Here is a 20,745-nt window from a genome sequence, read left to right on the forward strand (position 1 = left end):
CAAGCAGGCCGAGCTGCTTTAAAGTGTGCTGCCTCTGAGGCCATGGGAAGGTAAGCAGCACTCTTTTGCAGCAGAACTGGGTTCAACATTCTGTCTAATTGCTTTGACACTGCACACAAATGTCTGGCAAAATCTACCAGAAGAGAACGTGTCAGGAAAGCATTGCAGGGAGAAAAAAAGCCAGCATTTACCATTGATACCTCAGCTTCTGCTCGGTATTCCCTTATTTTCACCTGCCTGCTGCTGCGTACCTGGGTGGTGTCTAATGGGAATACTATTAGCGCTGCAAAGCCTTACTGTGGCATCAGTGGCATTCAATACACACAATCTATCGGAAAACGTTTCCCTGCGCGCCCACTTCACTTACAGCCTGCCTCCAGCTTTCCCTTTTCCCTGCCAGCAGACTCACCCTGGCCAATCAGCTGAGGCGAGTGCCACCGAAATTTGCATATGCCCAGACAGAACCCTGAAAACGGTCCACCATTTTTTCTTTCACTACTTGAAGCAGGGGCCTTGAACGTTTGGGCTGTTTTGCTCTCCCCTGTGGTTCTTGCCCTGTTAAGTAGGGCGAAAAACCACCTCTCGGACCCTCGCCCTTGCAATGGCAGGGTCTCTGTTTGTGGCGCCACATGCCCTGCTAGGCTCAGCTTGTAACACACTCGGGTTTCTCTTCAAAACGAATAAATCTTTCGCCTTTTACTAAAGATTTCCGTGGAGAGGAACGTTTACGAGTTTCATTCAATTTTTTGAGGCCTTGCCACAGGTGAGGCTGTTTATCGTTTGTTGAAGACAAAAGTGCTAGCAGTTGGGGTACACCTGTGGGCTGTCTGCTGTTTCCTTTGCCAGAGGAAGTTGGTGTTTTGTTCTGAGGCCTGCTGTCTACTCATTTGCATAGGCCAGGTGGCTCATGGGAAAGAATTTCTGCGGAGCGTGAGGCTGCTTTTCTTGGCTGTCTTGAATCATCACGACAGCAGGCATTAGATTGTCTCTGCTCCCAACATCTCTGCTGCCAGCAGGCCAGGGGTCACCCTACTTTTCACAGGTGGCCACCAACACTCAGGCTGTGCTTTTCATAGGGCTTGCCCGTTATTGGTGCCCTTGGAGGTATACAGGAGGCTAGTTCTGGGTGCCTTGGGAGGTGTAAAGATGGCTATTCCTGGGCTGGCTCCCTCTCAGATTCTTTTGAAAGGGGGTGTCTGGCTTGTGACTCTGGCCTAGCTAGCTAGATCCTTTTAGATTCAGGCTCAGCTAGAGGATGTGCCTGAAAGCACATGACTTGTTCTGGAGCATGGGGGTGGCCCACTGCATTTGGATGGGATGGTTATTGCAGGAAAGGGTCAATTATCATGGAGACAAAAGGCCCAGAGAGCGACTCCAACCGAAAGGGATAGTGATACAAGCAGGCCGAGCTGCTTTAAAGTGTGCTGCCTCTGAGGCCATGGGAAGGTAAACAGCACTCTTTTGCAGCAGAACTGGGTTCAACATTCTGTCTAATTGCTTTGACACTGCACACAAATGTCTGGCAAAATCTACCAGAAGAGAACGTGTCAGGAAAGCATTGCAGGGAGAAAAAAAGCCAGCATTTACCATTGATACCTCAGCTTCTGCTCGGTATTCCCTTATTTTCACCTGCCTGCTGCTGCGTACCTGGGTGGTGTCTAATGGGAATACTATTAGCGCTGCAAAGCCTTACTGTGGCATCAGTGGCATTCAATACACACAATCTATAGGAAAACGTTTCCCTGCGCGCCCACTTCACTTACAGCCTGCCTCCAGCTTTCCCTTTTCCCTGCCCAGCAGACTCACCCTGGCCAATCAGCTGAGGCGAGTGCCACCGAAATTTGCATATGCCCAGACAGAACCCTGAAAACGGTCCACCATTTTTTCTTTCTCTACTTGAAGCAGGGGCCTTGAACGTTTGGGCTGTTTTGCTCTCCCCTGTGGTTCTTGCCCTGTTAAGTAGGGCGAAAAACCACCTCTCGGACCCTCGCCCTCGCAATGGCAGGGTCTCTGTTTGTGGCGCCACATGCCCTGCTAGGCTCAGCTTGTAACACACTCGGGTTTCTCTTCAAAACGAATAAATCTTTCGCCTTTTACTAAAGATTTCCGTGGAGAGGAACGTTTACGAGTTTCATTCAATTTTTTGAGGCCTTGCCATAGGTGAGGCTGTTTATCGTTTGTTGAAGACAAAAGTGCTAGCAGTTGGGGTACACCTGTGGGCTGTCTGCTGTTTCCTTTGCCAGAGGAAGTTGGTGTTTTGTTCTGAGGCCTGCTGTCTACTCATTTGCATAGGCCAGGTGGCTCATGGGAAAGAATTTCTGCGGAGCGTGAGGCTGCTTTTCTTGGCTGTCTTGAATCATCACGACAGCAGGCATTAGATTGTCTCTGCTCCCAACATCTCTGCTGCCAGCAGGCCAGGGGTCACCCTACTTTTCACAGGTGGCCACCAACACTCAGGCTGTGCTTTTCATAGGGCTTGCCCGTTATTGGTGCCCTTGGAGGTATACAGGAGGCTAGTTCTGGGTGCCTTGGGGGGTGTAAAGATGGCTAGTCCCGGGCTGGCTCCCTCTCAGATTCTTTTGAAAGGGGGTGTCTGGCTTGTGACTCTGGCCTAGCTAGCTAGATCCTTTTAGATTCAGGCTCAGCTAGAGGATGTGCCTGAAAGCACATGACTTGTTCTGGAGCATGGTGGTGGCCCACTGCATTTGGATGGGATGGTTATTGCAGGAAAGGGTCAATTATCATGGAGACAAAAGGCCCAGAGAGCGACTCCAACCGAAAGGGATAGTGATACAAGCAGGCCGAGCTGCTTTAAAGTGTGCTGCCTCTGAGGCCATGGGAAGGTAAGCAGCACTCTTTTGCAGCAGAACTGGGTTCAACATTCTGTCTAATTGCTTTGACACTGCACACAAATGTCTGGCAAAATCTACCAGAAGATAACCGTGTCAGGAAAGCATTGCAGGGAGAAAAAAAGCCAGCATTTACCATTGATACCTCAGCTTCTGCTCGGTATTCCCTTATTTTCACCTGCCTGCTGCTGCGTACCTGGGTGGTGTCTAATGGGAATACTATTAGCGCTGCAAAGCCTTACTGTGGCATCAGTGGCATTCAATACACACAATCTATCGGAAAACGTTTCCCTGCGCGCCCACTTCACTTACAGCCTGCCTCCAGCTTTCCCTTTTCCCTGCCAGCAGACTCACCCTGGCCAATCAGCTGAGGCGAGTGCCACCGAAATTTGCATATGCCCAGACAGAACCCTGAAAACGGTCCACCATTTTTTCTTTCACTACTTGAAGCAGGGGCCTTGAACGTTTGGGCTGTTTTGCTCTCCCCTGTGGTTCTTGCCCTGTTAAGTAGGGCGAAAAACCACCTCTCGGACCCTCGCCCTTGCAATGGCAGGGTCTCTGTTTGTGGCGCCACATGCCCTGCTAGGCTCAGCTTGTAACACACTCGGGTTTCTCTTCAAAACGAATAAATCTTTCGCCTTTTACTAAAGATTTCCGTGGAGAGGAACGTTTACGAGTTTCATTCAATTTTTTGAGGCCTTGCCACAGGTGAGGCTGTTTATCGTTTGTTGAAGACAAAAGTGCTAGCAGTTGGGGTACACCTGTGGGCTGTCTGCTGTTTCCTTTGCCAGAGGAAGTTGGTGTTTTGTTCTGAGGCCTGCTGTCTACTCATTTGCATAGGCCAGGTGGCTCATGGGAAAGAATTTCTGCGGAGCGTGAGGCTGCTTTTCTTGGCTGTCTTGAATCATCACGACAGCAGGCATTAGATTGTCTCTGCTCCCAACATCTCTGCTGCCAGCAGGCCAGGGGTCACCCTACTTTTCACAGGTGGCCACCAACACTCAGGCTGTGCTTTTCATAGGGCTTGCCCGTTATTGGTGCCCTTGGAGGTATACAGGAGGCTAGTTCTGGGTGCCTTGGGAGGTGTAAAGATGGCTATTCCTGGGCTGGCTCCCTCTCAGATTCTTTTGAAAGGGGGTGTCTGGCTTGTGACTCTGGCCTAGCTAGCTAGATCCTTTTAGATTCAGGCTCAGCTAGAGGATGTGCCTGAAAGCACATGACTTGTTCTGGAGCATGGGGGTGGCCCACTGCATTTGGATGGGATGGTTATTGCAGGAAAGGGTCAATTATCATGGAGACAAAAGGCCCAGAGAGCGACTCCAACCGAAAGGGATAGTGATACAAGCAGGCCGAGCTGCTTTAAAGTGTGCTGCCTCTGAGGCCATGGGAAGGTAAACAGCACTCTTTTGCAGCAGAACTGGGTTCAACATTCTGTCTAATTGCTTTGACACTGCACACAAATGTCTGGCAAAATCTACCAGAAGAGAACGTGTCAGGAAAGCATTGCAGGGAGAAAAAAAGCCAGCATTTACCATTGATACCTCAGCTTCTGCTCGGTATTCCCTTATTTTCACCTGCCTGCTGCTGCGTACCTGGGTGGTGTCTAATGGGAATACTATTAGCGCTGCAAAGCCTTACTGTGGCATCAGTGGCATTCAATACACACAATCTATAGGAAAACGTTTCCCTGCGCGCCCACTTCACTTACAGCCTGCCTCCAGCTTTCCCTTTTCCCTGCCCAGCAGACTCACCCTGGCCAATCAGCTGAGGCGAGTGCCACCGAAATTTGCATATGCCCAGACAGAACCCTGAAAACGGTCCACCATTTTTTCTTTCTCTACTTGAAGCAGGGGCCTTGAACGTTTGGGCTGTTTTGCTCTCCCCTGTGGTTCTTGCCCTGTTAAGTAGGGCGAAAAACCACCTCTCGGACCCTCGCCCTTGCAATGGCAGGGTCTCTGTTTGTGGCGCCACATGCCCTGCTAGGCTCAGCTTGTAACACACTCGGGTTTCTCTTCAAAACGAATAAATCTTTCGCCTTTTACTAAAGATTTCCGTGGAGAGGAACGTTTACGAGTTTCATTCAATTTTTTGAGGCCTTGCCACAGGTGAGGCTGTTTATCGTTTGTTGAAGACAAAAGTGCTAGCAGTTGGGGTACACCTGTGGGCTGTCTGCTGTTTCCTTTGCCAGAGGAAGTTGGTGTTTTGTTCTGAGGCCTGCTGTCTACTCATTTGCATAGGCCAGGTGGCTCATGGGAAAGAATTTCTGCGGAGCGTGAGGCTGCTTTTCTTGGCTGTCTTGAATCATCACGACAGCAGGCATTAGATTGTCTCTGCTCCCAACATCTCTGCTGCCAGCAGGCCAGGGGTCACCCTACTTTTCACAGGTGGCCACCAACACTCAGGCTGTGCTTTTCATAGGGCTTGCCCGTTATTGGTGCCCTTGGAGGTATACAGGAGGCTAGTTCTGGGTGCCTTGGGAGGTGTAAAGATGGCTAGTCCCGGGCTGGCTCCCTCTCAGATTCTTTTGAAAGGGGGTGTCTGGCTTGTGACTCTGGCCTAGCTAGCTAGATCCTTTTAGATTCAGGCTCAGCTAGAGGATGTGCCTGAAAGCACATGACTTGTTCTGGAGCATGGTGGTGGCCCACTGCATTTGGATGGGATGGTTATTGCAGGAAAGGGTCAATTATCATGGAGACAAAAGGCCCAGAGAGCGACTCCAACCGAAAGGGATAGTGATACAAGCAGGCCGAGCTGCTTTAAAGTGTGCTGCCTCTGAGGCCATGGGAAGGTAAGCAGCACTCTTTTGCAGCAGAACTGGGTTCAACATTCTGTCTAATTGCTTTGACACTGCACACAAATGTCTGGCAAAATCTACCAGAAGATAACCGTGTCAGGAAAGCATTGCAGGGAGAAAAAAAGCCAGCATTTACCATTGATACCTCAGCTTCTGCTCGGTATTCCCTTATTTTCACCTGCCTGCTGCTGCGTACCTGGGTGGTGTCTAATGGGAATACTATTAGCGCTGCAAAGCCTTACTGTGGCATCAGTGGCATTCAATACACACAATCTATAGGAAAACGTTTCCCTGTGTGCCCACTTCACTTACAGCCTGCCTCTAGCTTTCCCTTTTCCCTGCCCAGCAGACTCACCCTGGCCAATCAGCTGAGGCGAGTGCCACCGAAATTTGCATATGCCCAGACAGAACCCTGAAAACGGTCCACCATTTTTTCTTTCTCTACTTGAAGCAGGGGCCTTGAACGTTTGGGCTGTTTTGCTCTCCCCTGTGGTTCTTGCCCTGTTAAGTAGGGCGAAAAACCACCTCTCGGACCCTCGCCCTCGCAATGGCAGGGTCTCTGTTTGTGGCGCCACATGCCCTGCTAGGCTCAGCTTGTAACACACTCGGGTTTCTCTTCAAAACGAATAAATCTTTCGCCTTTTACTAAAGATTTCCGTGGAGAGGAACGTTTACGAGTTTCATTCAATTTTTTGAGGCCTTGCCACAGGTGAGGCTGTTTATCGTTTGTTGAAGACAAAAGTGCTAGCAGTTGGGGTACACCTGTGGGCTGTCTGCTGTTTCCTTTGCCAGAGGAAGTTGGTGTTTTGTTCTGAGGCCTGCTGTCTACTCATTTGCATAGGCCAGGTGGCTCATGGGAAAGAATTTCTGCGGAGCGTGAGGCTGCTTTTCTTGGCTATCTTGAATCATCACGACAGCAGGCATTAGATTGTCTCTGCTCCCAACATCTCTGCTGCCAGCAGGCCAGGGGTCACCCTACTTTTCACAGGTGGCCACCAACACTCAGGCTGTGCTTTTCATAGGGCTTGCCCGTTGTTGGTGCCCTTGGAGGTATACAGGAGGCTAGTTCTGGGTGCCTTGGGGGGTGTAAAGATGGCTAGTCCCGGGCTGGCTCCCTCTCAGATTCTTTTGAAAGGGGGTGTCTGGCTTGTGACTCTGGCCTAGCTAGCTAGATCCTTTTAGATTCAGGCTCAGCTAGAGGATGTGCCTGAAAGCACATGACTTGTTCTGGAGCATGGTGGTGGCCCACTGCATTTGGATGGGATGGTTATTGCAGGAAAGGGTCAATTATCATGGAGACAAAAGGCCCAGAGAGCGACTCCAACCGAAAGGGATAGTGATACAAGCAGGCCGAGCTGCTTTAAAGTGTGCTGCCTCTGAGGCCATGGGAAGGTAAGCAGCACTCTTTTGCAGCAGAACTGGGTTCAACATTCTGTCTAATTGCTTTGACACTGCACACAAATGTCTGGCAAAATCTACCAGAAGATAACCGTGTCAGGAAAGCATTGCAGGGAGAAAAAAAGCCAGCATTTACCATTGATACCTCAGCTTCTGCTCGGTATTCCCTTATTTTCACCTGCCTGCTGCTGCGTACCTGGGTGGTGTCTAATGGGAATACTATTAGCGCTGCAAAGCCTTACTGTGGCATCAGTGGCATTCAATACACACAATCTATCGGAAAACGTTTCCCTGCGCGCCCACTTCACTTACAGCCTGCCTCCAGCTTTCCCTTTTCCCTGCCAGCAGACTCACCCTGGCCAATCAGCTGAGGCGAGTGCCACCGAAATTTGCATATGCCCAGACAGAACCCTGAAAACGGTCCACCATTTTTTCTTTCACTACTTGAAGCAGGGGCCTTGAACGTTTGGGCTGTTTTGCTCTCCCCTGTGGTTCTTGCCCTGTTAAGTAGGGCGAAAAACCACCTCTCGGACCCTCGCCCTTGCAATGGCAGGGTCTCTGTTTGTGGCGCCACATGCCCTGCTAGGCTCAGCTTGTAACACACTCGGGTTTCTCTTCAAAACGAATAAATCTTTCGCCTTTTACTAAAGATTTCCGTGGAGAGGAACGTTTACGAGTTTCATTCAATTTTTTGAGGCCTTGCCACAGGTGAGGCTGTTTATCGTTTGTTGAAGACAAAAGTGCTAGCAGTTGGGGTACACCTGTGGGCTGTCTGCTGTTTCCTTTGCCAGAGGAAGTTGGTGTTTTGTTCTGAGGCCTGCTGTCTACTCATTTGCATAGGCCAGGTGGCTCATGGGAAAGAATTTCTGCGGAGCGTGAGGCTGCTTTTCTTGGCTGTCTTGAATCATCACGACAGCAGGCATTAGATTGTCTCTGCTCCCAACATCTCTGCTGCCAGCAGGCCAGGGGTCACCCTACTTTTCACAGGTGGCCACCAACACTCAGGCTGTGCTTTTCATAGGGCTTGCCCGTTATTGGTGCCCTTGGAGGTATACAGGAGGCTAGTTCTGGGTGCCTTGGGAGGTGTAAAGATGGCTATTCCTGGGCTGGCTCCCTCTCAGATTCTTTTGAAAGGGGGTGTCTGGCTTGTGACTCTGGCCTAGCTAGCTAGATCCATTTAGATTCAGGCTCAGCTAGAGGATGTGCCTGAAAGCACATGACTTGTTCTGGAGCATGGGGGTGGCCCACTGCATTTGGATGGGATGGTTATTGCAGGAAAGGGTCAATTATCATGGAGACAAAAGGCCCAGAGAGCGACTCCAACCGAAAGGGATAGTGATACAAGCAGGCCGAGCTGCTTTAAAGTGTGCTGCCTCTGAGGCCATGGGAAGGTAAACAGCACTCTTTTGCAGCAGAACTGGGTTCAACATTCTGTCTAATTGCTTTGACACTGCACACAAATGTCTGGCAAAATCTACCAGAAGAGAACGTGTCAGGAAAGCATTGCAGGGAGAAAAAAAGCCAGCATTTACCATTGATACCTCAGCTTCTGCTCGGTATTCCCTTATTTTCACCTGCCTGCTGCTGCGTACCTGGGTGGTGTCTAATGGGAATACTATTAGCGCTGCAAAGCCTTACTGTGGCATCAGTGGCATTCAATACACACAATCTATAGGAAAACGTTTCCCTGCGCGCCCACTTCACTTACAGCCTGCCTCCAGCTTTCCCTTTTCCCTGCCCAGCAGACTCACCCTGGCCAATCAGCTGAGGCGAGTGCCACCGAAATTTGCATATGCCCAGACAGAACCCTGAAAACGGTCCACCATTTTTTCTTTCTCTACTTGAAGCAGGGGCCTTGAACGTTTGGGCTGTTTTGCTCTCCCCTGTGGTTCTTGCCATGTTAAGTAGGGCGAAAAACCACCTCTCGGACCCTCGCCCTCGCAATGGCAGGGTCTCTGTTTGTGGCGCCACATGCCCTGCTAGGCTCAGCTTGTAACACACTCGGGTTTCTCTTCAAAACGAATAAATCTTTCGCCTTTTACTAAAGATTTCCGTGGAGAGGAACGTTTACGAGTTTCATTCAATTTTTTGAGGCCTTGCCATAGGTGAGGCTGTTTATCGTTTGTTGAAGACAAAAGTGCTAGCAGTTGGGGTACACCTGTGGGCTGTCTGCTGTTTCCTTTGCCAGAGGAAGTTGGTGTTTTGTTCTGAGGCCTGCTGTCTACTCATTTGCATAGGCCAGGTGGCTCATGGGAAAGAATTTCTGCGGAGCGTGAGGCTGCTTTTCTTGGCTGTCTTGAATCATCACGACAGCAGGCATTAGATTGTCTCTGCTCCCAACATCTCTGCTGCCAGCAGGCCAGGGGTCACCCTACTTTTCACAGGTGGCCACCAACACTCAGGCTGTGCTTTTCATAGGGCTTGCCCGTTATTGGTGCCCGTTGTTGGTGCCCTTGGAGGTATACAGGCGGCTAGTTCTGGGTGCCTTGGGAGGTGTAAAGATGGCTAGTCCCGGGCTGGCTCCCTCTCAGATTCTTTTGAAAGGGGGTGTCTGGCTTGTGACTCTGGCCTAGCTAGCTAGATCCTTTTAGATTCAGGCTCAGCTAGAGGATGTGCCTGAAAGCACATGACTTGTTCTGGAGCATGGTGGTGGCCCACTGCATTTGGATGGGATGGTTATTGCAGGAAAGGGTCAATTATCATGGAGACAAAAGGCCCAGAGAGCGACTCCAACCGAAAGGGATAGTGATACAAGCAGGCCGAGCTGCTTTAAAGTGTGCTGCCTCTGAGGCCATGGGAAGGTAAGCAGCACTCTTTTGCAGCAGAACTGGGTTCAACATTCTGTCTAATTGCTTTGACACTGCACACCAATGTCTGGCAAAATCTACCAGAAGATAACCGTGTCAGGAAAGCATTGCAGGGAGAAAAAAAGCCAGCATTTACCATTGATACCTCAGCTTCTGCTCGGTATTCCCTTATTTTCACCTGCCTGCTGCTGCGTACCTGGGTGGTGTCTAATGGGAATACTATTAGCGCTGCAAAGCCTTACTGTGGCATCAGTGGCATTCAATACACACAATCTATAGGAAAACGTTTCCCTGCGCGCCCACTTCACTTACAGCCTGCCTCCAGCTTTCCCTTTTCCCTGCCCAGCAGACTCACCCTGGCCAATCAGCTGAGGCGAGTGCCACCGAAATTTGCATATGCCCAGACAGAACCCTGAAAACGGTCCACCATTTTTTCTTTCTCTACTTGAAGCAGGGGCCTTGAACGTTTGGGCTGTTTTGCTCTCCCCTGTGGTTCTTGCCCTGTTAAGTAGGGCGAAAAACCACCTCTCGGACCCTCGCCCTTGCAATGGCAGGGTCTCTGTTTGTGGCGCCACATGCCCTGCTAGGCTCAGCTTGTTACACACTCGGGTTTCTCTTCAAAACGAATAAATCTTTCGCCTTTTACTAAAGATTTCCGTGGAGAGGAACGTTTACGAGTTTCATTCAATTTTTTGAGGCCTTGCCACAGGTGAGGCTGTTTATCGTTTGTTGAAGACAAAAGTGCTAGCAGTTGGGGTACACCTGTGGGCTGTCTGCTGTTTCCTTTGCCAGAGGAAGTTGGTGTTTTGTTCTGAGGCCTGCTGTCTACTCATTTGCATAGGCCAGGTGGCTCATGGGAAAGAATTTCTGCGGAGCGTGAGGCTGCTTTTCTTGGCTGTCTTGAATCATCACGACAGCAGGCATTAGATTGTCTCTGCTCCCAACATCTCTGCTGCCAGCAGGCCAGGGGTCACCCTACTTTTCACAGGTGGCCACCAACACTCAGGCTGTGCTTTTCATAGGGCTTGCCCGTTATTGGTGCCCTTGGAGGTATACAGGAGGCTAGTTCTGGGTGCCTTGGGAGGTGTAAAGATGGCTAGTCCCGGGCTGGCTCCCTCTCAGATTCTTTTGAAAGGGGGTGTCTGGCTTGTGACTCTGGCCTAGCTAGCTAGATCCTTTTAGATTCAGGCTCAGCTAGAGGATGTGCCTGAAAGCACATGACTTGTTCTGGAGCATGGTGGTGGCCCACTGCATTTGGATGGGATGGTTATTGCAGGAAAGGGTCAATTATCATGGAGACAAAAGGCCCAGAGAGCGACTCCAACCGAAAGGGATAGTGATACAAGCAGGCCGAGCTGCTTTAAAGTGTGCTGCCTCTGAGGCCATGGGAAGGTAAGCAGCACTCTTTTGCAGCAGAACTGGGTTCAACATTCTGTCTAATTGCTTTGACACTGCACACAAATGTCTGGCAAAATCTACCAGAAGATAACCGTGTCAGGAAAGCATTGCAGGGAGAAAAAAAGCCAGCATTTACCATTGATACCTCAGCTTCTGCTCGGTATTCCCTTATTTTCACCTGCCTGCTGCTGCGTACCTGGGTGGTGTCTAATGGGAATACTATTAGCGCTGCAAAGCCTTACTGTGGCATCAGTGGCATTCAATACACACAATCTATAGGAAAACGTTTCCCTGTGCGCCCACTTCACTTACAGCCTGCCTCTAGCTTTCCCTTTTCCCTGCCCAGCAGACTCACCCTGGCCAATCAGCTGAGGCGAGTGCCTCCGAAATTTGCATATGCCCAGACAGAACCCTGAAAACGGTCCACCATTTTTTCTTTCTCTACTTGAAGCAGGGGCCTTGAACGTTTGGGCTGTTTTGCTCTCCCCTGTGGTTCTTGCCCTGTTAAGTAGGGCGAAAAACCACCTCTCGGACCCTCGCCCTCGCAATGGCAGGGTCTCTGTTTGTGGCGCCACATGCCCTGCTAGGCTCAGCTTGTAACACACTCGGGTTTCTCTTCAAAACGAATAAATCTTTCGCCTTTTACTAAAGATTTCCGTGGAGAGGAACGTTTACGAGTTTCATTCAATTTTTTGAGGCCTTGCCACAGGTGAGGCTGTTTATCGTTTGTTGAAGACAAAAGTGCTAGCAGTTGGGGTACACCTGTGGGCTGTCTGCTGTTTCCTTTGCCAGAGGAAGTTGGTGTTTTGTTCTGAGGCCTGCTGTCTACTCATTTGCATAGGCCAGGTGGCTCATGGGAAAGAATGTCTGCGGAGCGTGAGGCTGCTTTTCTTGGCTATCTTGAATCATCACGACAGCAGGCATTAGATTGTCTCTGCTCCCAACATCTCTGCTGCCAGCAGGCCAGGGGTCACCCTACTTTTCACAGGTGGCCACCAACACTCAGGCTGTGCTTTTCATAGGGCGTGCCCGTTGTTGGTGCCCTTGGAGGTATACAGGAGGCTAGTTCTGGGTGCCTTGGGGGGTGTAAAGATGGCTAGTCCCGGGCTGGCTCCCTCTCAGATTCTTTTGAAAGGGGGTGTCTGGCTTGTGACTCTGGCCTAGCTAGCTAGATCCTTTTAGATTCAGGCTCAGCTAGAGGATGTGCCTGAAAGCACATGACTTGTTCTGGAGCATGGTGGTGGCCCACTGCATTTGGATGGGATGGTTATTGCAGGAAAGGGTCAATTATCATGGAGACAAAAGGCCCAGAGAGCGACTCCAACCGAAAGGGATAGTGATACAAGCAGGCCGAGCTGCTTTAAAGTGTGCTGCCTCTGAGGCCATGGGAAGGTAAGCAGCACTCTTTTGCAGCAGAACTGGGTTCAACATTCTGTCTAATTGCTTTGACACTGCACACAAATGTCTGGCAAAATCTACCAGAAGATAACCGTGTCAGGAAAGCATTGCAGGGAGAAAAAAAGCCAGCATTTACCATTGATACCTCAGCTTCTGCTCGGTATTCCCTTATTTTCACCTGCCTGCTGCTGCGTACCTGGGTGGTGTCTAATGGGAATACTATTAGCGCTGCAAAGCCTTAATGTGGCATCAGTGGCATTCAATACACACAATCTATCGGAAAACGTTTCCCTGCGCGCCCACTTCACTTACAGCCTGCCTCCAGCTTTCCCTTTTCCCTGCCAGCAGACTCACCCTGGCCAATCAGCTGAGGCGAGTGCCACCGAAATTTGCATATGCCCAGACAGAACCCTGAAAACGGTCCACCATTTTTTCTTTCTCTACTTGAAGCAGGGGCCTTGAACGTTTGGGCTGTTTTGCTCTCCCCTGTGGTTCTTGCCCTGTTAAGTAGGGCGAAAAACCACCTCTCGGACCCTCGCCCTTGCAATGGCAGGGTCTCTGTTTGTGGCGCCACATGCCCTGCTAGGCTCAGCTTGTAACACACTCGGGTTTCTCTTCAAAACAAATAAATCTTTCGCCTTTTACTAAAGATTTCCGTAGAGAGGAACGTTTACGAGTTTCATTCAATTTTTTGAGGCCTTGCCACAGGTGAGGCTGTTTATCGTTTGTTGAAGACAAAAGTGCTAGCAGTTGGGGTACACCTGTGGGCTGTATGCTGTTTCCTTTGCCAGAGGAAGTTGGTGTTTTGTTCTGAGGCCTGCTGTCTACTCATTTGCATAGGCCAGGTGGCTCATGGGAAAGAATTTCTGCGGAGCGTGAGGCTGCTTTTCTTGGCTGTCTTGAATCATCACGACAGCAGGCATTAGATTGTCTCTGCTCCCAACATCTCTGCTGCCAGCAGGCCAGGGGTCACCCTACTTTTCACAGGTGGCCACCAACACTCAGGCTGTGCTTTTCATAGGGCTTGCCCGTTATTGGTGCCCTTGGAGGTATACAGGAGGCTAGTTCTGGGTGCCTTGGGAGGTGTAAAGATGGCTATTCCTGGGCTGGCTCCCTCTCAGATTCTTTTGAAAGGGGGTGTCTGGCTTGTGACTCTGGCCTAGCTAGCTAGATCCTTTTAGATTCAGGCTCAGCTAGAGGATGTGCCTGAAAGCACATGACTTGTTCTGGAGCATGGGGGTGGCCCACTGCATTTGGATGGGATGGTTATTGCAGGAAAGGGTCAATTATCATGGAGACAAAAGGCCCAGAGAGCGACTCCAACCGAAAGGGATAGTGATACAAGCAGGCCGAGCTGCTTTAAAGTGTGCTGCCTCTGAGGCCATGGGAAGGTAAACAGCACTCTTTTGCAGCAGAACTGGGTTCAACATTCTGTCTAATTGCTTTGACACTGCACACAAATGTCTGGCAAAATCTACCAGAAGAGAACGTGTCAGGAAAGCATTGCAGGGAGAAAAAAAGCCAGCATTTACCATTGATACCTCAGCTTCTGCTCGGTATTCCCTTATTTTCACCTGCCTGCTGCTGCGTACCTGGGTGGTGTCTAATGGGAATACTATTAGCGCTGCAAAGCCTTACTGTGGCATCAGTGGCATTCAATACACACAATCTATAGGAAAACGTTTCCCTGCGCGCCCACTTCACTTACAGCCTGCCTCCAGCTTTCCCTTTTCCCTGCCCAGCAGACTCACCCTGGCCAATCAGCTGAGGCGAGTGCCACCGAAATTTGCATATGCCCAGACAGAACCCTGAAAACGGTCCACCATTTTTTCTTTCTCTACTTGAAGCACGGGCCTTGAACGTTTGGGCTGTTTTGCTCTCCCCTGTGGTTCTTGCCCTGTTAAGTAGGGCGAAAAACCACCTCTCGGACCCTCGCCCTCGCAATGGCAGGGTCTCTGTTTGTGGCGCCACATGCCCTGCTAGGCTCAGCTTGTAACACACTCGGGTTTCTCTTCAAAACGAATAAATCTTTCGCCTTTTACTAAAGATTTCCGTGGAGAGGAACGTTTACGAGTTTCATTCAATTTTTTGAGGCCTTGCCATAGGTGAGGCTGTTTATCGTTTGTTGAAGACAAAAGTGCTAGCAGTTGGGGTACACCTGTGGGCTGTCTGCTGTTTCCTTTGCCAGAGGAAGTTGGTGTTTTGTTCTGAGGCCTGCTGTCTACTCATTTGCATAGGCCAGGTGGCTCATGGGAAAGAATTTCTGCGGAGCGTGAGGCTGCTTTTCTTGGCTGTCTTGAATCATCACGACAGCAGGCATTAGATTGTCTCTGCTCCCAACATCTCTGCTGCCAGCAGGCCAGGGGTCACCCTACTTTTCACAGGTGGCCACCAACACTCAGGCTGTGCTTTTCATAGGGCTTGCCCGTTATTGGTGCCCTTGGAGGTATACAGGAGGCTAGTTCTGGGTGCCTTGGGGGGTGTAAAGATGGCTAGTCCCGGGCTGGCTCCCTCTCAGATTCTTTTGAAAGGGGGTGTCTGGCTTGTGACTCTGGCCTAGCTAGCTAGATCCTTTTAGATTCAGGCTCAGCTAGAGGATGTGCCTGAAAGCACATGACTTGTTCTGGAGCATGGTGGTGGCCCACTGCATTTGGATGGGATGGTTATTGCAGGAAAGGGTCAATTATCATGGAGACAAAAGGCCCAGAGAGCGACTCCAACCGAAAGGGATAGTGATACAAGCAGGCCGAGCTGCTTTAAAGTGTGCTGCCTCTGAGGCCATGGGAAGGTAAGCAGCACTCTTTTGCAGCAGAACTGGGTTCAACATTCTGTCTAATTGCTTTGACACTGCACACAAATGTCTGGCAAAATCTACCAGAAGATAACCGTGTCAGGAAAGCATTGCAGGGAGAAAAAAAGCCAGCATTTACCATTGATACCTCAGCTTCTGCTCGGTATTCCCTTATTTTCACCTGCCTGCTGCTGCGTACCTGGGTGGTGTCTAATGGGAATACTATTAGCGCTGCAAAGCCTTACTGTGGCATCAGTGGCATTCAATACACACAATCTATAGGAAAACGTTTCCCTGCGCGCCCACTTCACTTACAGCCTGCCTCCAGCTTTCCCTTTTCCCTGCCCAGCAGACTCACCCTGGCCAATCAGCTGAGGCGAGTGCCACCGAAATTTGCATATGCCCAGACAGAACCCTGAAAACGGTCCACCATTTTTTCTTTCTCTACTTGAAGCAGGGGCCTTGAACGTTTGGGCTGTTTTGCTCTCCCCTGTGGTTCTTGCCCTGTTAAGTAGGGCGAAAAACCACCTCTCGGACCCTCGCCCTTGCAATGGCAGGGTCTCTGTTTGTGGCGCCACATGCCCTGCTAGGCTCAGCTTGTAACACACTCGGGTTTCTCTTCAAAACGAATAAATCTTTCGCCTTTTACTAAAGATTTCCGTGGAGAGGAACGTTTACGAGTTTCATTCAATTTTTTGAGGCCTTGCCACAGGTGAGGCTGTTTATCGTTTGTTGAAGACAAAAGTGCTAGCAGTTGGGGTACACCTGTGGGCTGTCTGCTGTTTCCTTTGCCAGAGGAAGTTGGTGTTTTGTTCTGAGGCCTGCTGTCTACTCATTTGCATAGGCCAGGTGGCTCATGGGAAAGAATTTCTGCGGAGCGTGAGGCTGCTTTTCTTGGCTGTCTTGAATCATCACGACAGCAGGCATTAGATTGTCTCTGCTCCCAACATCTCTGCTGCCAGCAGGCCAGGGGTCACCCTACTTTTCACAGGTGGCCACCAACACTCAGGCTGTGCTTTTCATAGGGCTTGCCCGTTATTGGTGCCCTTGGAGGTATACAGGAGGCTAGTTCTGGGTGCCTTGGGAGGTGTAAAGATGGCTAGTCCCGGGCTGGCTCCCTCTCAGATTCTTTTGAAAGGGGGTGTCTGGCTTGTGACTCTGGCCTAGCTAGCTAGATCCTTTTAGATTCAGGCTCAGCTAGAGGATGTGCCTGAAAGCACATGACTTGTTCTGGAGCATGGTGGTGGCCCACTGCATTTGGATGGGATGGTTATTGCAGGAAAGGGTCAATTATCATGGAGACAAAAGGCCCAGAGAGCGACTCCAACCGAAAGGGATAGTGATACAAGCAGGCCGAGCTGCTTTAAAGTGTGCTGCCTCTGAGGCCATGGGAAGGTAAACAGCACTCTTTTGCAGCAGAACTGGGTTCAACATTCTGTCTAATTGCTTTGACACTGCACACAAATGTCTGGCAAAATCTACCAGAAGAGAACGTGTCAGGAAAGCATTGCAGGGAGAAAAAAAGCCAGCATTTACCATTGATACCTCAGCTTCTGCTCGGTATTCCCTTATTTTCACCTGCCTGCTGCTGCGTACCTGGGTGGTGTCTAATGGGAATACTATTAGCGCTGCAAAGCCTTACTGTGGCATCAGTGGCATTCAATACACACAATCTATAGGAAAACGTTTCCCTGCGCGCCCACTTCACTTACAGCCTGCCTCCAGCTTTCCCTTTTCCCTGCCCAGCAGACTCACCCTGGCCAATCAGCTGAGGCGAGTGCCACCGAAATTTGCATATGCCCAGACAGAACCCTGAAAACGGTCCACCATTTTTTCTTTCTCTACTTGAAGCAGGGGCCTTGAACGTTTGGGCTGTTTTGCTCTCCCCTGTGGTTCTTGCCCTGTTAAGTAGGGCGAAAAACCACCTCTCGGACCCTCGCCCTCGCAATGGCAGGGTCTCTGTTTGTGGCGCCACATGCCCTGCTAGGCTCAGCTTGTAACACACTCGGGTTTATCTTCAAAACGAATAAATCTTTCGCCTTTTACTAAAGATTTCCGTGGAGAGGAACGTTTACGAGTTTCATTCAATTTTTTGAGGCCTTGCCATAGGTGAGGCTGTTTATCGTTTGTTGAAGACAAAAGTGCTAGCAGTTGGGGTACACCTGTGGGCTGTCTGCTGTTTCCTTTGCCAGAGGAAGTTGGTGTTTTGTTCTGAGGCCTGCTGTCTACTCATTTGCATAGGCCAGGTGGCTCATGGGAAAGAATTTCTGCGGAGCGTGAGGCTGCTTTTCTTGGCTGTCTTGAATCATCACGACAGCAGGCATTAGATTGTCTCTGCTCCCAACATCTCTGCTGCCAGCAGGCCAGGGGTCACCCTACTTTTCACAGGTGGCCACCAACACTCAGGCTGTGCTTTTCATAGGGCTTGCCCGTTATTGGTGCCCTTGGAGGTATACAGGAGGCTAGTTCTGGGTGCCTTGGGGGGTGTAAAGATGGCTAGTCCCGGGCTGGCTCCCTCTCAGATTCTTTTGAAAGGGGGTGTCTGGCTTGTGACTCTGGCCTAGCTAGCTAGATCCTTTTAGATTCAGGCTCAGCTAGAGGATGTGCCTGAAAGCACATGACTTGTTCTGGAGCATGGTGGTGGCCCACTGCATTTGGATGGTATGGTTATTGCAGGAAAGGGTCAATTATCATGGAGACAAAAGGCCCAGAGAGCGACTCCAACCGAAAGGGATAGTGATACAAGCAGGCCGAGCTGCTTTAAAGTGTGCTGCCTCTGAGGCCATGGGAAGGTAAGCAGCACTCTTTTGCAGCAGAACTGGGTTCAACATTCTGTCTAATTGCTTTGACACTGCACACAAATGTCTGGCAAAATCTACCAGAAGATAACCGTGTCAGGAAAGCATTGCAGGGAGAAAAAAAGCCAGCATTTACCATTGATACCTCAGCTTCTGCTCGGTATTCCCTTATTTTCACCTGCCTGCTGCTGCGTACCTGGGTGGTGTCTAATGGGAATACTATTAGCGCTGCAAAGCCTTACTGTGGCATCAGTGGCATTCAATACACACAATCTATAGGAAAACGTTTCCCTGTGCGCCCACTTCACTTACAGCCTGCCTCTAGCTTTCCCTTTTCCCTGCCCAGCAGACTCACCCTGGCCAATCAGCTGAGGCGAGTGCCACCGAAATTTGCATATGCCCAGACAGAACCCTGAAAACGGTCCACCATTTTTTCTTTCTCTACTTGAAGCAGGGGCCTTGAACGTTTGGGCTGTTTTGCTCTCCCCTGTGGTTCTTGCCCTGTTAAGTAGGGCGAAAAACCACCTCTCGGACCCTCGCCCTCGCAATGGCAGGGTCTCTGTTTGTGGCGCCACATGCCCTGCTAGGCTCAGCTTGTAACACACTCGGGTTTCTCTTCAAAACGAATAAATCTTTCGCCTTTTACTAAAGATTTCCGTGGAGAGGAACGTTTACGAGTTTCATTCAATTTTTTGAGGCCTTGCCACAGGTGAGGCTGTTTATCGTTTGTTGAAGACAAAAGTGCTAGCAGTTGGGGTACACCTGTGGGCTGTCTGCTGTTTCCTTTGCCAGAGGAAGTTGGTGTTTTGTTCTGAGGCCTGCTGTCTACTCATTTGCATAGGCCAGGTGGCTCATGGGAAAGAATTTCTGCGGAGCGTGAGGCTGCTTTTCTTGGCTATCTTGAATCATCACGACAGCAGGCATTAGATTGTCTCTGCTCCCAACATCTCTGCTGCCAGCAGGCCAGGGGTCACCCTACTTTTCACAGGTGGCCACCAACACTCAGGCTGTGCTTTTCATAGGGCTTGCCCGTTATTGGTGCCCTTTGTTGGTGCCCTTGGAGGTATACAGGAGGCTAGTTCTGGGTGCCTTGGGGGGTGTAAAGATGGCTAGTCCCGGGCTGGCTCCCTCTCAGATTCTTTTGAAAGGGGGTGTCTGGCTTGTGACTCTGGCCTAGCTAGCTAGATCCTTTTAGATTCAGGCTCAGCTAGAGGATGTGCCTGAAAGCACATGACTTGTTCTGGAGCATGGTGGTGGCCCACTGCATTTGGATGGGATGGTTATTGCAGGAAAGGGTCAATTATCATGGAGACAAAAGGCCCAGAGAGCGACTCCAACCGAAAGGGATAGTGATACAAGCAGGCCGAGCTGCTTTAAAGTGTGCTGCCTCTGAGGCCATGGGAAGGTAAGCAGCACTCTTTTGCAGCAGAACTGGGTTCAACATTCTGTCTAATTGCTTTGACACTGCACACAAATGTCTGGCAAAATCTACCAGAAGATAACCGTGTCAGGAAAGCATTGCAGGGAGAAAAAAAGCCAGCATTTACCATTGATACCTCAGCTTCTGCTCGGTATTCCCTTATTTTCACCTGCCTGCTGCTGCGTACCTGGGTGGTGTCTAATGGGAATACTATTAGCGCTGCAAAGCCTTACTGTGGCATCAGTGGCATTCAATACACACAATCTATAGGAAAACGTTTCCCTGTGCGCCCACTTCACTTACAGCCTGCCTCTAGCTTTCCCTTTTCCCTGCCCAGCAGACTCACCCTGGCCAATCAGCTGAGGCGAGTGCCACCGAAATTTGCATATGCCCAGACAGAACCCTGAAAACGGTCCACCATTTTTTCTTTCTCTACTTGAAGCAGGGGCCTTGAACGTTTGGGCTGTTTTGCTCTCCCCTGTGGTTCTTGCCCTGTTAAGTAGGGCGAAAAACCACCTCTCGGACCCTCGCCCTCGCAATGGCAGGGTCTCTGTTTGTGGCGCCACATGCCCTGCTAGGCTCAGCTTGTAACACACTCGGGTTTCTCTTCAAAACGAATAAATCTTTCGCCTTTTACTAAAGATTTCCGTGGAGAGGAACGTTTACGAGTTTCATTCAATTTTTTGAGGCCTTGCCACAGGTGAGGCTGTTTATCGTTTGTTGAAGACAAAAGTGCTAGCAGTTGGGGTACACCTGTGGGCTGTCTGCTGTTTCCTTTGCCAGAGGAAGTTGGTGTTTTGTTCTGAGGCCTGCTGTCTACTCATTTGCATAGGCCAGGTGGCTCATGGGAAAGAATTTCTGCGGAGCGTGAGGCTGCTTTTCTTGGCTGTCTTGAATCATCACGACAGCAGGCATTAGATTGTCTCTGCTCCCAACATCTCTGCTGCCAGCAGGCCAGGGGTCACCCTACTTTTCACAGGTGGCCACCAACACTCAGGCTGTGCTTTTCATAGGGCTTGCCCGTTATTGGTGCCCTTGGAGGTATACAGGAGGCTAGTTCTGGGTGCCTTGGGAGGTGTAAAGATGGCTAGT

At 50.3% G+C, this 20,745-nt stretch overlaps 15 non-coding genes across 15 annotated transcripts; all 15 read left to right on the forward strand.

The window, feature by feature from the left end:
* The first annotated feature begins 655 nt into the window (after nucleotides 1-655).
* LOC138268931 (U5 spliceosomal RNA) lies at nucleotides 656-771 on the forward strand. The gene has a single exon (XR_011200217.1). It is a non-coding gene; the product is annotated as a U5 spliceosomal RNA (small nuclear RNA).
* A 1,281-nt stretch (nucleotides 772-2,052) lies between these two features.
* Nucleotides 2,053-2,168, forward strand: LOC138268885 (U5 spliceosomal RNA). The gene has a single exon (XR_011200180.1). It is a non-coding gene; the product is annotated as a U5 spliceosomal RNA (small nuclear RNA).
* Nucleotides 2,169-3,449: 1,281 nt separating this feature from the next.
* On the forward strand, nucleotides 3,450-3,565 carry LOC138268932 (U5 spliceosomal RNA). Its single transcript, XR_011200218.1, has one exon. It is a non-coding gene; the product is annotated as a U5 spliceosomal RNA (small nuclear RNA).
* A 1,281-nt stretch (nucleotides 3,566-4,846) lies between these two features.
* On the forward strand, nucleotides 4,847-4,962 carry LOC138268934 (U5 spliceosomal RNA). Its single transcript, XR_011200219.1, has one exon. It is a non-coding gene; the product is annotated as a U5 spliceosomal RNA (small nuclear RNA).
* Nucleotides 4,963-6,244: 1,282 nt separating this feature from the next.
* On the forward strand, nucleotides 6,245-6,360 carry LOC138268935 (U5 spliceosomal RNA). Its single transcript, XR_011200220.1, has one exon. It is a non-coding gene; the product is annotated as a U5 spliceosomal RNA (small nuclear RNA).
* A 1,281-nt stretch (nucleotides 6,361-7,641) lies between these two features.
* On the forward strand, nucleotides 7,642-7,757 carry LOC138268936 (U5 spliceosomal RNA). The gene has a single exon (XR_011200221.1). It is a non-coding gene; the product is annotated as a U5 spliceosomal RNA (small nuclear RNA).
* Nucleotides 7,758-9,038: 1,281 nt separating this feature from the next.
* On the forward strand, nucleotides 9,039-9,154 carry LOC138268897 (U5 spliceosomal RNA). The gene has a single exon (XR_011200188.1). It is a non-coding gene; the product is annotated as a U5 spliceosomal RNA (small nuclear RNA).
* Nucleotides 9,155-10,449: 1,295 nt separating this feature from the next.
* On the forward strand, nucleotides 10,450-10,565 carry LOC138268937 (U5 spliceosomal RNA). The gene has a single exon (XR_011200222.1). It is a non-coding gene; the product is annotated as a U5 spliceosomal RNA (small nuclear RNA).
* A 1,282-nt stretch (nucleotides 10,566-11,847) lies between these two features.
* LOC138268938 (U5 spliceosomal RNA) lies at nucleotides 11,848-11,963 on the forward strand. Its single transcript, XR_011200223.1, has one exon. It is a non-coding gene; the product is annotated as a U5 spliceosomal RNA (small nuclear RNA).
* A 1,281-nt stretch (nucleotides 11,964-13,244) lies between these two features.
* Nucleotides 13,245-13,360, forward strand: LOC138268835 (U5 spliceosomal RNA). The gene has a single exon (XR_011200134.1). It is a non-coding gene; the product is annotated as a U5 spliceosomal RNA (small nuclear RNA).
* A 1,281-nt stretch (nucleotides 13,361-14,641) lies between these two features.
* LOC138268909 (U5 spliceosomal RNA) lies at nucleotides 14,642-14,757 on the forward strand. The gene has a single exon (XR_011200199.1). It is a non-coding gene; the product is annotated as a U5 spliceosomal RNA (small nuclear RNA).
* A 1,282-nt stretch (nucleotides 14,758-16,039) lies between these two features.
* On the forward strand, nucleotides 16,040-16,155 carry LOC138268940 (U5 spliceosomal RNA). Its single transcript, XR_011200224.1, has one exon. It is a non-coding gene; the product is annotated as a U5 spliceosomal RNA (small nuclear RNA).
* A 1,281-nt stretch (nucleotides 16,156-17,436) lies between these two features.
* Nucleotides 17,437-17,552, forward strand: LOC138268805 (U5 spliceosomal RNA). The gene has a single exon (XR_011200104.1). It is a non-coding gene; the product is annotated as a U5 spliceosomal RNA (small nuclear RNA).
* A 1,282-nt stretch (nucleotides 17,553-18,834) lies between these two features.
* On the forward strand, nucleotides 18,835-18,950 carry LOC138268941 (U5 spliceosomal RNA). The gene has a single exon (XR_011200225.1). It is a non-coding gene; the product is annotated as a U5 spliceosomal RNA (small nuclear RNA).
* Nucleotides 18,951-20,245: 1,295 nt separating this feature from the next.
* LOC138268942 (U5 spliceosomal RNA) lies at nucleotides 20,246-20,361 on the forward strand. The gene has a single exon (XR_011200226.1). It is a non-coding gene; the product is annotated as a U5 spliceosomal RNA (small nuclear RNA).
* The last annotated feature ends 384 nt before the right edge of the window (nucleotides 20,362-20,745 follow it).

The sequence above is a fragment of the Pleurodeles waltl genome, chromosome 12 (genome assembly GCF_031143425.1).
Source record: "Pleurodeles waltl isolate 20211129_DDA chromosome 12, aPleWal1.hap1.20221129, whole genome shotgun sequence".
NCBI classification, from domain to species: Eukaryota; Metazoa; Chordata; class Amphibia; order Caudata; family Salamandridae; genus Pleurodeles; species Pleurodeles waltl.